The 17,101-nt window shown below is 40.5% G+C and overlaps 1 protein-coding gene across 1 annotated transcript in view; it reads left to right on the forward strand.

Moving 5' to 3' along the window:
* The first annotated feature begins 9,027 nt into the window (after positions 1 to 9,027).
* Positions 9,028 to 17,101, forward strand: part of LOC128744511 (protein phosphatase 1 regulatory subunit 14B) — a 113,783-nt gene continuing 105,709 nt past the window's right edge. Inside the window, exon 1 of the mRNA XM_053841573.1 lies at positions 9,028 to 9,226. The gene's annotated coding sequence lies outside the window, so the exon portion shown is untranslated. The remainder of the gene's footprint in view (positions 9,227 to 17,101) is intronic.

A 17,101-nucleotide genomic window follows, 5' to 3' on the forward strand; every position in this document is an offset into this window, starting at 1 on the left:
GGATATTGTGAAGCAACTAAAACACGGCAGGCTGCAATGAACTGGTCACGTAGCAAGCATGCCGGATAAGAGACCAGCGAAAACAATATATAACAATGCACCCGACAGAGGCCGAAGACTTTCAGGCAGACTCCGTACCCCTGGGAAGAGCGCTGTTGATGTGGATGCTAAAGCAGCGGATGTTAGCGGCTGCCCAAGACCGAGAAACGCAAAAACGGCTCTTGAATTCGGCACGGATTCGATAAGCCGATTGTCGCCGAAAAAGTAAAGTGCATACTTTGAAAACCGAAACTTTTCGCGTAAATTTAAGGAAAGTTACTATGTCAGTCCTTTGTTTTACAAATTGCATTTCACAATACCTACAAGAACAAAACGAAGAAACGAAGAAATGCAGGTAATTGCCACCATCAGCTCACTGTTTGTCTTTCCGGTTGCCTTGGAAACAAAAAGAAAGTTGTTCTACAATTTCAAAAAGCTCCTCCAATGCTTGCATCGCAGCATGCTTCCCATTTCATCAGTTGAAATATGTCATTGTCTAAGCTTTTCGTTCAATTCGATTGAAATTGATAATCCTTCCGTTACAGTGTTCAGGAGCAAAATAGTTTCAAGTTTTGCAATGCCTCTTCCGCTCGTGCTTCGTAATCCTTTTACAAAGTGCTCAGTTTTTGAAAGATGCTTTGGTTGCAATTTTTTTTACTACGTCCGTTCAACGTAAAATAATAGCACGTGTGAAACGCTGAACGAACACCCGCAAAGAAGCCGTCAAAGTTAGCGCACCATTTTGGAAAGCCAATTTCAAAGGTCATTTCAACGAAGCAAAACAGTTGACTAATTTCCTCTTTAGCCAGCTGCATGGTTGTTCGGTGCTATGGGCTTACAACTCCACAATAGTCGATTATGCAAAGTTATCAGTACTGAGAAGAAAAAAATAAACACAAAACCGTCCGAGGAGGGAGCGAGCAAAAGAGCTTTTAGGCCGCGCTCGCTAAAGTGAGATGTTTCGAGTGCGATTGCAAGTATGGATGAACTGAAGTGCAACCGAGCGGGCCGTAATTATGCTGATTAACTTTTAATCATTGCCGCAAACTGACGAGTTTATGGATAAGTTGAAAAAATGTTGGTGAAACAAAGCCCAGAAGAAAAAATTGAAATTAAAATGCAGAACGTTGAACAGCAAGTTGAACCATCATCATCAACATCATCATCATCATCATCATCATCATCATCATCATCATCATCATCAGCTGACGAGTGGGCTCCTAGTAGATGAAGAGCGCTCTCTGAACTGGACAATCCTCAAGCGTCCGAAACGATTATCGCGCTTTGATGCCGGGAGGAAAAGGCATTATCGCCTGATATCGCCGTAATTTTCTCCCTCGCCCACTTGCTCAAGCTTGCACTTGCGGAAGCTCAGCTCAACTTGTTTCTTGGTTAGGTGCCTAGTATCTTGTGTACTATTTAAATTCTGCCTGCACTCAAACCGAATTGGAAGCCGATAATAATTACCATCATCTGCTGCGAGCGAGGAGGATGCTTGGTGGTTTGGTGTGTGCTAGAGAAGTGTGTAAAAATACAATCCTTTGTTTATCTTTCCGGGAAAGTCTTCATTGTTTGGACATTATCAACAACTGGGGTTTTATAGGGGAAAAAAACTGGTGGGAAATAGCAAACATCAAGAAAGAAAACGCTTTGCTTTGTTTGATAATCAGGAAATGTATTAATTTATTCTCTTTGAAAATGAGTGATAAACTCTGCAGTTTGCTGTTTGTATGCATTTTGCTAGATGCTTAAATTAATTTTTTGCTTTGACCAACTCTGACTTTGCAGAAATTATTCTATTTTAATTATGCAAAGCGATCCCTGACATGGGCGTCAACCTTCCCCTGGAAAGAAAAGTAGGCGAGTTGGCCTGACAGCGGCCAGCTCAATAGCAATGTCAGACGAAGATATTTCTTCCTATTGTTCGTTCTTTAGTGATGGATACTACTATCTGTTAAAGTTTTTATAGCAGTATCGGGAACAACATTTGAATAAAACCTGCAATAAAATTATTTCATTCTAATCACAATAAGAAACTGTTTCAGTCTCATTGTTTTTCCCTCCCTGTGGGCGGAAGCGTTGCTCTACTGTCAGAAGCACCGAACAAAGTGGCCTCCGGTGCTGTCCACCGCCGCCGCCGCTAAAATATGCTTATCACCGGTTGGGATCTGCTCTTATCATTAATCATTAATGACCGCAAACTAATGAACAAGTCGGTGATTGATTTTGCGCGAGCACGCGAGCTTCTGCATAGTCACCCAACCCAAAAAGGTTGGCCTTGCCAAATTGTTGTGCGTTTCCCGTCGTCGCACTGGTTTGCCCGTTTGATTGGTTCACCTCCGTGTCCGATTGGGAAAAAGCAAAACATTGTCCACTTTATTATTGACCGCAACGCGCGCGGTTGCAGATAAAATCAAACTGTTGACATGCACATTTCGGCACAATTTCGTTGTTAAAGTTCATCTATTTGTTTAGCCTATCCCGAAGCTGTTTATTTATTTCGCTGCGTTTGTTTGCAGGACAGTCAAAAGTTGTGTTATTTAGATCGAGGCAGGCCATGGCATTATCCGTTGCTGGCTTGTTTATCATTTCAAAACAAAATGATTCAGCTTATTTCTGTGCAAAAGAGCAAAGTTGTAGTTGTCAAGCGTTTTAGTGACAAATGTGCACTGTGGGAAAACCATTATGTAGGTTTTTCTTTAAAAAATAAATAAAATAACCCGTAATCTGGTTTTGTTTTCGTCCGCAGCTGCTGATACATTGCCAGATCATAAGCTTTATTGCGAATTTATCGGCAAAAATAATTTTCCTTGCTAGAGACATCACCTCGCCCAGTGACTCTGTAGAATTTTCGTCCAGGAAGCTGCCCATAATCCATCTTCACCTACGTTTCGTTGTCCCTAAGAATGCATCCTTCGTACGTAAGAACCTCATTGCACAACTTCCGGACACGTCTTTTGGCCACTAGATTCTACTTTAGTGTCCTGTTTGGAGGTTGCTTACTGGCCCAAAACGATCAGAAATCTTCTCGTAGGCAAATCCTTCTTGAATTTCTTGACGAGGTTTGCTCTAACTGTTCCCAATCCCTTCAAGTACAAGATCCAATCCTTAGTTTAACTTCGACGCTTGCTATGATCCTATCGATAGTGCCGGTTCTGGAAAGGGGCATCCCAAAGCAATTTTCTGTTCGTGGCTTCCATCAAGTATAACTTCTTAGAAACAAAATTAATCGTGATGAACTTTTTAGAACTGAAAGAGAACACATTTCAAAACAAACACCTGTCAAAAAATTCCAGATCCAACCACTAGGAGCGCTGCTGTAAAATAAACAGAGCGTCCAGATAATCAATGACTCGAGTTTGACGTTAGAATTGTTGGCAACCTTCTCGGCTGTTCGTCGAAACCTTACTTAACATCAAACTTAAAATCCTACAAACAATAGATATTATTTAAAATTTTCAATCAAAAACAGCCTAATTGCAAAAAATAATGCTGTATGCTTCATTCTAACTGAATGCGCTTCAAACTTACCTAACCTAAGCTAAGTTGTAATGACAGTTTTCTTGGAGTTTGTGATGTACAGTAACCTTTTTTTCGGTTTTTGTATCGAACTTCTGCGACCAATTGAGACGCAAGCAAATCTCTCTTGTTTTCTGGGGTTTTATGCATCTAACTATCAGAGCTTATTAAACTTCCTTCGGGCTAATTTGAAGAAGAACATGGTAAGTCCACGCTTCGTGCTTCGAGATTTGAGATTTGTGCATAACGAATGAGTGGTTCTAAGAAAGAGTAAACTCGGCTAACTTGTACGCAAGGTGCATTGCGTTTGAGCAGCTAACTAGCCATAATTTGTAGTGGCACATGCTCTATAGACAGAACAGACGGGCAGGACAGACAGATAGGACCGACAGACAGACAGACAGACAGGACGGACAGACAGGACGGACAGACAAGATGAACAGACTGGACGGATAAACAGGACGGACAGGACAAACAGAACAGACAGACAGGACAGACAGACAGGACAGACAGACAGGACAGACAGACAGGACAGACAGACAGGACAGACAGACAGGACAGACAGACAGGACAGACAGACAGGACAGACAGACAGGACAGACAGACAGGACAGACAGACAGGACAGACAGACAGGACAGACAGACAGGACAGACAGACAGGACAGACAGACAGGACAGACAGACAGGACAGACAGACAGGACAGACAGACAGGACAGACAGACAGGACAGACAAACAGACAGACAAGACAGGACAGATTAGACAGACAGGGCAGGCAGAACAGACAGGACGGACACACAGAACGGACAGACAGGATCGACAGACAGAACAGACAGACAGACAGGACAGACAGAACGGCCAGACAGAACGGACAGACAGAACGGACAGACAGAACGGACAGACAGGACAGACAGAACAGACAGGACGGACAGACAGGACAGACAGAACAGACAGGACGGACACACAGAACGGACAGACAGACAGGGTGGACAGACAGGATCGACAGACAGGACAGACAGACAGGACGGACAGAAAGAACAGACAGACAGAACGGACAGATAGAACGGACAGACAGAACGGACAGACAGGACAGACAGAACAGACAGGACGGACAGACAGGACAGACAGAACAGACAGGACGGACACACAGAACGGACAGACAGACAGGGTGGACAGACAGGATCGACAGACAGGGCAGACAGACAGAACAGACAGACAGGACGGACAGAAAGAACAGACAGACAGGACGGACAGACAGAACGGACAGACAAAACGGACAGACAGAACGGACAGACAGTACAGGACAGCACAGACAGGACAGGACAGACAGGACATGACAGACAGATAGGACAGACAGATAGGACAGACAGATAGGACAGACAAACAGATAGGACAGACAGACAGGACAGACAGATAGGACAGACAGACAGGACAGACAGACAGGACAGACAGACAGGACAGACAGACAAGACAGACAGACAGGACAGACAGACAGACAGACAGACAGACAGACAGACAGACAGACAGACAGACAGACAGACAGACAGACAGGACAGACAGACAGGACAGACAGACAGGACAGACAGACAGGACAGACAGACAGGACGGACAGACAGGATCGACAGACAGAACAGACAGACAGGACAGACAGACAGAACAGACAGACAGGACAGACAAGACAGACAGACAAGACAAACAGGACAGACAGACAATACAGACAGACAGGACGGACAGACAGGACGGACAGACAGGATGGATAAACAGGACGGATAGAACAGACAGAACAGACAGGTAGGACAGACAGGACAGGCAGAACAGACAGGACGGACACACAGAACGGACAGACAGACAGGATAGACAGACAGGACAGACAGGCAGGACGGACAGACAGGACAGACAGACAGGACAGATAGACAGGACAGATAGACAGGACAGACAGACAGGACAGACAAACAAGACAGACAGGCAAGACAGACAGATAGGACAGACCGACAGGACAGACCGACAGGACAGACCGACAGGACAGACTGACAGAACAAACTGACAGGATAGGCAGACAAGACAAACAGGACAGGCAGATTAGACAGGACGGACAGACAGACAGGATGGACGGACAGACAGATAGGACAGACAGACAGATAGGACATACAAACAGGACAAACTGACACGACAAACAGACAGACTTACAGGACAGACAAACAAGACATACAGACAAAACAGACAGATAGGACAGACAGACAGGACAGACTGACAGGACAAACTGACAGGATAGACCGACAAGACAAACAGGACAGGTTGAACAGACAGGACGGACGGACAGGGCAGACAGCAAAAAGGCGAACCTGTTTGCTAGGAGTGGAAGGCTACAACGATCACCAGTGTCAATTAACGTTACACTGACGAGTAAAAGTAGTAGTATGCCTTTAGCAAAGCAGGAAAAAGGGCATGGTAAGATGCAGACCCTGATGCTCACGCCAAAGCTTGGTGGTTCCGCACACCGAGATGCAGTAGTGGAGATTAGGGCGAAAATCGATGACCTTTACCTTTAGTGATGAACATGAAATTATCTTTAACGTGTTTTGCATGAAATTTGCTTAGTTGAACGCTAACTCAGCAACATAGAGGCTAGAGGTTTGACCGCGGAAAACGCACTTAGTGAAGACAAGAGGACAATAACTGCCGAAGTGTCGGACACACCGAAAGGGCCTCTAAACTCGAGAAGCCGAAAACCCCCAAAGCTGAAGAACACAGTGAAAGAGTGAAGACGACACAAAAAGAAGCTGCAAAAGATCCGTCGGTCAAGAGCGTGGCCTTCAAGGAGCAGCAAGGCGCTGCTCAGTGCGGTGGTCCAAAAGGGCGAAAAGCAGAACTTAATCTTAATCTAAAACTGTCAAAAGTTAGTCATTGCTTACTATAATGCAAATAAAAAAATAACTTTCTTGTGTTAGGAAATAAAGACATAGTTTCTTCGGCAAAGTTGTAAATATTGTAAAAACAAGCAACTCTACTGAAGAAATAAAATTTCTATCTTTATCGAGTGCTGAACTATAGTGCATATTCTTTAAAACTTCTTTAAAAAGTGGTTTTTCATACTTAACTTCTGTTAGTTGCATTTTACAAGAATATAATGTTCTAGGCAATTATTGAAGTTCTTAAAGTACACGTTTTCGTAGAAGACTGCAAATCTTTTGGACTCTTACTTGCTGAGTTATCCCATATTCAAGCTTTAAATTTCCATAGCTTTACGAGCCCATGGAGTAAAATGGACCAAGCGCATTTATGAATTCAGCACTTCATTTTAAAGCTTAAGTCGAGTACTATAAACTTGTATGGGTTTCGCTTGTCCCCAACCACCCAAATGAGAGTACGGCAAGCATACGTTTTATGTGTTTCGCGTTCGCTAAAGGCTCGATGCACGTCCATTTTTTTATGTTAGTAGAAAGACGCATGGTTTCTTCGGCAAAGTTATGGAGCATATAAAGGTAAACAACTTTGCTAAAGAAATTACATTTCTATTCCTTTCGAGTGCAGAGCTATAGAGTATTATCCTTGGAAATTCTTTAAAAATTTGTTTTTCATACTTAGCTTATGTAAGTAGCATTTTACAGGAATATATGGTTCTAGACGATTATTGAAGGACTCAAAATACACGTTTTTGCGGAAGATTGCAAATCTCTAGGACGTTTCTTTACAAAGTTATCATTTTTGGCTCGTGAAGTTAAGGAAAAATAAAGCTTAAATAAGCGATAACTTTGTAAGAAAAGGTCTTAGAGATTCGCAACCTTCTGCAAAAACATGTGTTTTGCGTCTTTCAATAATCGTCAAGAACCATATACTCTTGTAAAATGCAACCAACATACGCTAAATATGAAAAACTTATTTTTAAAGAATTTCCGAAGAAAGTGTTCTATAGCTTTGCACTCGATAGAGATAGAAATGTCATTTCTTTAGCAAATTTGTATATATTTATATTTTATATAACTTTTCCAAAGAAACCATTTGTCTATCTACGAACACAAAAAAATGGACGTGTATGCGTAAAGCCGTCGAGGCGTGTGCTTTGCAAAAAAGGAAAGGGAAAACTAAATGTCAGATAAAACAAAGCCAAATTTAGTACCGCAAATGTCTAGTTTTTATCTCAATGGTTTTATCATTTTAGTGGTTTTAGCATTTTAATTTAGCTAGATTTTGTCTTAATTACGTCTAATTCCGTTTAGGAGCCCTGTTTAGAGCCCCAGACATAATGCATACGGATTATAATATGTTGCGGAAATTTGACAGTTTTTCTGTCCAATTGCCGCAAATTATTAAAATCTATTTGTATTGTGTCTGGGTGGGGCGTCTGGTTGTTCGAGTTGGTTTAGATATTGTTTTGTTTAATATTTTTCTCGGTTTTTATCCTTATATTTTTTGTCTATTTATTATTCCTCTATTTTCAGTTAATCCAATTGTTTCTAAATTATAGTTATCTATTCTTTAACTACGTTTATCTTTGGTTTTAAATTGTTCAAACTTGGCTTCCATTCCGTAAACTTCCAGGTGGCATTCCAGTTGTGCTGGAAGCCACATTTGGAAAATTGGTAAGAACACTGATAGGGCTATATTTATGAGAAATATAATGTTTTTAACTTTATTTTGAGGGATAGCTGGACATAATTTTGATTGCTTTAAAGATACATAAATTATTAAAAACTATTTGATAGCTTTTTGTCGGCATTGACCAACATGATATAATATAATTTTGTTTTCTATTTGTTGTACATTATGGCCTAAGCACAGTGTTTCATTAATCAATTCGTTACGAAAATTTGGCGTCAAATGTCAAATTTCCTCAACGTATCAAAAAACGGAAGCATTGTGCTTATGTTTTTAAAAAAATATTTGCTAAATAATTTCAATTAATTTTTGTACCACATAAAACCACCCATCGAACCCACCGTGTTGCTGTGCTACTGGCATCGAAGATGATCAACCACCCATCGCCAACTACCGCAAAAGCACACAAAATGAACGGAGGAGCGGAGCAAATGAACACAATTGCACTTTCTCAGAGCTAGAGGTATATGGTGCATTCATTCCGTTTGCAGTTTTTACCATATTGCATATATTGATGTGTGCTTTATTGGGTGAACTTCATTCAATCCACCCATCATAAGCTCCTACAGCAGCCCGCCGATGACCGCTTAAGCAAAGCAGGCGAGCGAGTTTGTCGGGGGGCTTTTCTCCCTCACTCTCTCTTTTTCTCGGTCGTTGTCGATGTTCGCTCGTCGCATGCGTATTCGCTCTTTCGGAGAGATTTTGTCCGGCGCGGTGGAGATCGGTCCTAGCCTAGCTCCCGTCGGACGACCCGTCGGTGGGGCGGCTCAGTTAGGTTTTGGTACTCGCGAGAATCGTTTCAGACTTCTGGCTGGCTGGCAGCTGGATACCTCTTCGGCTGCTGTTGATATTATTTGTGGTGAATTTGCTCGGTGCAGGTGGAACCTATTGTCTGGTATAGAAAGTGTTGTGTTTTTTTTCTGCTCAATCATCGGAAAGGTGTTTGCCAAGTGCCAGGGAAATTGGAAACGTGTGCGAATGAAAATTGTCAATTGAGTGTAAAATTCGTGATTTTTGGTGTGTGTTTTTTTCGTCGGGTGGTGGACGCCGCCGCTGGAGAAAGGAGAAAAAAGGTGATTTTGCTTTGTGCCGATTTTTTTTTGCGCTATAGTTTCTACTAGAGTGCAGTGACCCTATTCCGGAGGCTGCCGTTTTTCTTTCTACCAACCACATCCTCCACATATTTTGTCTTTAACAACCGCGACGCGACTTGGACCCGCTCCAGGAATTCAAATTTTGCAGTCCCGTGTGTGTTCTGCCTGGTTGGACCATTACGTCGGATACCGAACAAAAAAAACCTGAAAAGAGGACAAACGTGTGCGGTAGCTTTGCAGGCGGCAATCGTGACAGGGTAGCACCACGCGCTTTCGGGACCCGCGAGACGACAAGTGTGACAAGGGACGCTTGAGACGGGTGGGCTTTTCTGATTCCGGTTCCTATCCTGCTCGGTCGCGCTGGAGCTGTGCTGTCTGGTTTGGTTTAGTGAACGTGTATTGCTAGAGGTCACACTCGGCTTAGGGGAAAGAAGAAAGCAGGAAAAATACGTGTTTGCGATCCGTGACGAGTTTTTTTTTTTGAGTAGATGGTGCTGCTTTTGTGAATGATGATGATGATGATAATGTTGAAGTTGATGATGATAATGGTAGTGATGATAACTTGAATTCTCAGAAGAAATAATCAAAACGATATCAAACCGGTGGTGGAAGGAAGAAGATAGTAGAACGACTATTTGAACAACAGTACTAACTGGTTGAAAGTTATGGCTGTAGAAAGGAACATAGGAAAATACCGCTTGAAAATGCCGCTAAGTTGTACCGATTAAGCTGGTTAGGAAAGCAAACTACAGAAAATCGACGGCGGTAAAAGTGGTGCAACGCGCGCCGAGTGGTTGGTTGGTTGGCGGCTTAGCGAGAGGCAGCCAATCGAAAAATTGAAGGGAACCGCGCATGTTGTGATGAAGCGAGAAAAGGGTTTTTGTGTTACGCCGGAGCACACGGTGCGGTGTGGTGGTGAAATGTTCGACTGATAAGTGCCTGAAGGCACTAACTATGTTTTATTTCGTACATGAATTTTCTGGGCTAAAAGATAAAAGCTAAGATTAATGATCGTTTTGCGTTTGGTGGCTTGGCTAGCACGGGCAACGGCCTTTTTGTGTTTGGTGACCTACTTGCTCGGTACAATTCGGGCTAGTAAACATAGTTTGGTGTTTTCTATCGCTGATGAAAGGTGTACCGCTTAGCGTTTTTGTACTTTCACTGTTTTTTTGTTTGTTGTAGTAAAAACAAAGGTATAAACACTGGTAAAAAAAAACTAATGGCATGGAGCTGTACACAAAATAATCGGTTTCTGTTAGTATGAACCGAGGACTAAACCATTTTAAACGTTTAAAAGTATTGGCATTGGCAGATCGAGTTTCATAATTGTGGAAAACTTTAACGTTTTTGGTAGCAAAGCAAATTTCTTTAGGATTTGGACCTTCAATTTAAAAGTTATGCTGAAAAATGTTATACAGTAATGTTCCAATTTTGTCTACCCCCGATTTTATCAGCTTTTTATCCCGATTTTGTCAGCCTATAAATTTTGGTCAACTTTTGTGCTTTTAAACATTATTTATAATACTTTTCAGCCTGCTTGAAAGTATTCTGATTCTCTGAGGAAAGTTTTTGAATAAAATGATGGCTTCTTGCGAGTAATTCGGGGTCAAAACTAGAGTATTTTTATAGTAAAAGTTCTATATTTCCTAAACAAGCAAAGGTAGAGGAATACTATATTCAGCAATGTTGTGTATTTTTACTATCTGTACAACTTTGTGAAACATGAAAAAGTCATACAACAACTACAAAAATAGCTAAAATAGCAAAACTGATTTTAACGATTTTTCATGCATGAGAAATAGGATTTTTCTATCTTTGCTGAAGAGATAAAAGGTTACTGTTTTCAGCATAATTTCTTGTAGTAATATGCTGTAAAATCTACAAAGTACACATCAATGTGATATATTGAAACTGAAGAAAAATAAATTGTTCATTGCATTTTTAGGGGGATTAATCAAAATTTGAATACCGCTGAACGATAGAACTTTTAATTTTAAGAAACTCTTCTAAAGGTTCGATAAACCTAAAACCAAGTTTTCCCGCCCAAAGCTAATGTGCACCAAAAAAGGTTCTGGACCAGTGTGCTACGCCCGGTTCATTGAGCTTTCGGTTGACCAATTGAGGGTTAAGCTCTTAAGTCTTGAATTTTGAAAAAAAAATCCCGATTTTTTTTCCCGATTTTGTCAGTTTCCCTATTTTGTCAGTCCAAAATTCAATATGGGACTGACAAACTCGGAATATTACTGTAAAACATTTTTTAAAACTGTTTGTTGCTGTTGATTTTTTGATTCTCTTGAACGTCTCTTATTACAAAAATTTTGAACCAAGTAGTACTATAATAATAAAATGTTGGTGAAACTACGTTGTGGTCCATAAAAAAGTTCACAATATTTTTTTTTCTTATTAATCGATTTCTAATCTTTGAATGGTGAAAAATTCACGGCAGTTCTATTTTTTGTTCCACCGAAAAATTCGGTCGTTATTTCTTTGGGCTGGTACCGAATGACCGAGATCCAAATAGTCGAATCACGAATGGCCGAAATCCAAATGGTCGAATCACGAATGGCCGATTTCCAACAACAGTCACAGATGGCCGAATCACGAAAGGGCGAATCACGAAAGGCCGAATTTTTCCGGAATGTCTAAATCAACAAACAAAATCTAAATCAACAACACATTTTTCGTAAATTCTGAACCTTAGTTTCAGAAAAACAAGACATACTCTGCGTCTTATTTTCTATTTTTGTAGATAGAGTATAGATAATTGATAGTTATTTCTTCCCCTAAGCACGAATGATTTACGTTTATTATAGGGTGCGAGGCATATTGATCGTGTCAGTAGTAAATTCATGATTCGGCCATTAGATATATTATGGCATTTGTTATTTCGACCATTTGTGTTTCGGCCATTCGTGATTCGGCCGTTTGTGTTTCGACCATTCGTAGGTAATCCATTTCTTTGGCTGTAACTCAAGCACAAAGCACCGTGGATGGAAAGCTTTTTCCAGTTAATATGTATTTTTCCTGGAATCCAGTTGACTTCGGGGAGGGACAACCCTGGTTCAACATACTAATCCTCGTATGTTCGAATCTCGGCCTGGAGAGGCTGTTAGAGTCAGTAAACAACTGGCCTTAGCCTCACAATCGTGCTGTTCTCTAACAGTTTACCGAGAAGTTTGTTGAACAAAAACAGAATATCTAGTTTCGAAAAAGGAATGTAGCATCAATGCTTTGCTTTGAAATCAGTGAAAATCGGAAAATTTTCTTTCAGTGAAATACGTCTAATGACTACATCTGCGTCTATCTGACTACAACTACATAAAATTCTACTACCTTTCGAACCAAGGCTGTACGATAGTTTTAAAAAATGCTCAGAGCCACAGTTCAAGCATGCTTCCACCTAAGCCTAGAATGTTATTTGATCATGTCTTCCGATGAAAAAGGGGTTTCTCTATTCATTTTTAGTAGATGGTTTTTGTTAGATCTACCCACTGCTTCCCACAAGCCTCCAAAATGAGGCGCGTTCTGAGAAGATTTATTTAGATCATTTATTTATTTCAGATTTGGATTCTGCAGTCTTTTCCGCTTATTTTGATACTAATTTTCAAATGATCCGTCCACGGGAAGTGGCTGAAAAACGATCATACACATAAGCGTTCCAGCGCGGCGTGGAACAACCACGACGCACAGTGGTCCAAAAGGGCGAAAAGCGGAACTTTTTTCCTAGCGTCCTTTGCTTTCATTTTATCATTTATGATCTTCAGCACTTTTGTTCGAATGAATATCCCCCTTAATCTAAATTTGTCGAAAGTTCGTCATTGCTTACTATAATGAAAGCAAAAAAATAACTTTTTTGTGTTACGAAATATAGACATAGTTTCTTCGGCAAAGTTGTAAATATTGTAAAGACAAGCAACTTTGCTGAAGAAATAAAATTTCTATCTCTATCGAGTGCTGAACCGTAGGGCATATTCTTTCAAACTTCTTTAAAAATTGGTTTTCTTATACTTAGCTTTTGTTAGTTGCATTTTACAAGAATACAATGTTGCAGGTAATTATCGAAGCTCTCAAAATACACGTTTTTGCAGAAGACCGCAAATCGCTTGAACCTTTACTTGCTGAGTTATCGCATATTAAAGCTTTAAGTTTCCATAGCTTCACGAGCCCAAGGGGTAAAATGGGGCAAGCAGATTTATGAAATCAGCGCTTCATCTTACAGCTTAAGTCGAGTACTAAAAACTTGTATGGGTTTCGCTTGTCTCTAACCACACAAATGAGAGGATGGCAAGCATACGTTTTATGTGTTTCGCGTTCGCCGAAGACTCGATGCACGTCAATTTTTTTGTGTAAATAAATAAACACATGGTTTCTTCGGCAAAGTTATGGAAAATTTAAAGGTTGACAACTTTGCCAAAGAAAGGATATTTCTATTCCTATCGAGTGCAGAGCTATAGAGCATTTTCTTTGGAAATTCTTTCAAAATTAGTTTTTCATACTTAGCTTAAGTTGGTTGCATTTTACAGAAATATATGGTTCTAGGCGATTATTGAAGGACTCAAAATACACGTTTTTGCAGAAGAAAGTGACTATAAAAGAGACATTCCAGGATTTCATTGTCATTCGAACAGTATTCGCCGTTCGAACTTCGGATGTTATTAATTTGATGATCTTTGGATTTTGACAGTATTTTATTAAGTCGACTTGCCTCTCCGAAACTCGACACGTTGCTGCAGAACCTGTGCCAGCTCGTGCGTATTGAAGATCGTAGCCCGCTTGAATGGCTCCACGCCATCCCTACGACGTCCATCCCAGGCTCTCCTGCATCGTTTCTTTAGTTCCGCGAGAGGAGAGTTCCACCATTATGTTCCTCTAGTCGTTTTAATAGATTTTAGCGGGCAAGCTTCTTTCAAAAGCTTCCGCAATTAAAGTTGTTGTGATATCTACAGCCACATCCAAGTCGATCGATGACTCAATCGTCGGTTCGAATCCTTGAAATTTCGTCGCGAGTTCCTCCTCAAAGAGTTCCCAGTCGGGAAATCTCGGTTTGCGAAAAGGAGATACCTAAATGACCAAAATATATAGAGCAATGATCAGCTATTGGTGTTTCATTTGAAACATGCCATTGTGCCAACTCATGACTGATCCTGTTAGAGCAGAGTGTTATATCTCACACTTTCTCTCTACCAGCTCGTTAACCGGCTAGCCACGGTCGCCATGACCGATAACAAAATAGATGACGACATGGTCTTCAGCTTTATCGTGCTGATCAACTGCTTCTTCATTTTGCCTACGAAACTATTGGAGCCGATGCTCCGTTTGAGGTTCACCCAAAAATTTTGTATCGGTCGCAGCTGGGGGACCTCCAGTGATCTCTTGGCCTAAGGGGCTGAGGTCAGGTCCGACCAAAGGACCACATCGTCCTTCGTGTAATTCTTCTTAAAATGTCCATTTTGTCCAGGTACTTCTTCACCATTTGGCCGGTTACTCCGATCTATCGACGCACAGTGGGACGGATCAAAAATAGTGAGACATAAGTAACAGCATGGAAACCTTAAGATCAACTAGTTTTTCACAAAAAAAAAAACAATTGACATAAGCATTGACAGGTTTTGTATCTGGTCACCAGATTACCGTTACAAAATTTGCTGATTTAATTCAGAGAACATGCGAAAGCGGTACAAAACTACTGTTTCCATAGTTTTCAGCTATAAAAACTATTGCCCTCATGATAACTTTTCTCAAATGTTCCGACCTAAGTTGTACATGGTGGGATACATCATAAATTGATTCACAGAAAACAAGTAAGATTAGCTGCTCATAGCTGCTTTCCCCCGAGATATACCCCCTTAAAATTACATGTAAAAATTAAAAAACCAGTGATAACTTCTAAACGGAAAAGGATATAGCTCTATTATCTTCGACGAAAATGTGCAATTGAATGTGAATAATAATTTCTTAGAACATTTGTAAAGCAAACGAAGCGTTATTAAAGAGCTGAATTGAAAAACTGTTTTAAGGGTGTCCTCAAGAGTTTGGCCCTAAAACTTCTTTCGTGTAAGAGATAGAAATCTTCAATATTCAACAAAGTTTCTCGAAAATAGTTTAACTACAACTATTCTGTGGGTAGCAATCATTTCTGAATTAAAATATAGAAAATATTTTTTGTATCGGATTAGGGCCACCTTAATGTCCAAATATTTTTTCACCACTAGAAAGTGCTTTTTGAATGAAGAAACTTTTCTGAAGCAACTATTACGCTATGTCTTACGGTTTCGATGCTATTACTTATGTCTCACTATTTTTGAGCCCGTCCCACTGTGCGACGGTCTGCACTATACGGTCGCACAGCATCGTCGGGCGCTAGAACCAGTGTTCGACGCATTAGGTTTTTTTTTTCAAAAGTGAGAGGAATTTGTAAATGCCGGATCGGCCTATCCGGCGGATATGAAGCTGGCAGTACGAACAGAGATACGAGCGTAGTTGCTTGACTGCTGTCGCCATGGCTGATGCAAATCAACTGCTAATGCGAGCACACATTTCACGTGTAGGGGGACATGTCTATAATGTGGCACAGGTGGGCAATACGCCCTAGCTCGTTTATTCCCAAACTTGCACAAATTAAAATGCGAAACTAATGAGAAACTTTAAAATTTGATGAAAACAGCCTACTATGCAAGTTTGACAGTTGTCACTGGCTGTCAACCCAAAACAAAAGTAAATTTGTTTTTTAACAGATTCGGATGTAATTCTTTGCATCGTTTCTGTAAGCTTTTTTGTGGGTAAAATCTGTAAATATCCTGTTGTTGCGATTCGATTGCGTAAAGTGAAGCTCTAAAGCATTATCTCAGGCGAAAAACCGGTGGCTCTTAGTTTGTTTAATTATTTAATATTTTTCCCGGCATATCGTATGCGGCCAATATGCCCCACTTGCGACGGTGCAATATGCCCCATTGCAGATGAGGGTTTAAATACAGATAAATAGATATTAGATAGGCTATTGGCCACTATTAGCCTCAGTTAGTATTGTACAATAAAAGTGCTAGGAATAATTTATCAACCACGTCAAAATTCCAGTTAAACTGCAGATTACTTAACAAAGTGGGGTAATATGCCCTACTTGCAGTATAATATGCCCCATGTAGAAAAGAAAGGCTATCCCAGGAGACCGACACGAGGTTTAATTTATGTGAAAATACAATATTTTGACAATATCTAAGATAGTTTAACTTTCTACAAAATAGAGTAAACATATCAATTGCACAACTGCTTAAAGCACAACGTGGAGTGTATTGTACTGCAGCTGGGGCATATTGCCCGCATAGACGGGAAACCCACACTTTAGACGCCATTTTTAAATAATTCGTAGTATTTTTATCCCACAATATTAAAGGAAGTAAACAGTTGTAATTGATTTTCAACTAGAAAAATAACATATATTCGTTATTATAACGTTAAAATCTTGGGAAGCCCTTTTGAAATGTATCCATTTATTCTTAAGGGGGGGCACATTATACTACATTACCTTATATTTGCGTCTCTCCAATAGCCTCCAGCAAACCCTACACACTTCGAAAAAATCTTGTTGTTTTACGTCTTCTGACCTGCACATAAATGGAACATCGTAAAGCATATAAAATTACGTGTGAAGTCACTTAAAGGCTTGTTTATTACGTGTGGATTTTTGTAAAAATATATCTTTAAAGACGGGTAAGGCTATTTACGTTTTATTTAATGGAAAAATGCATCGGATTTCAGTTTACGTCGAATGTGAGATTCATTTTTTCGTTCTGTGTACTCTACTGAAGGTGAAGGTGCCATCGCTTGACAACAGTGAAGGTGTGTTTAGATTGGCAA

Source organism: Sabethes cyaneus, chromosome 3 (genome assembly GCF_943734655.1).
Source record: "Sabethes cyaneus chromosome 3, idSabCyanKW18_F2, whole genome shotgun sequence".
Lineage (NCBI taxonomy): Eukaryota > Metazoa > Arthropoda > Insecta > Diptera > Culicidae > Sabethes > Sabethes cyaneus.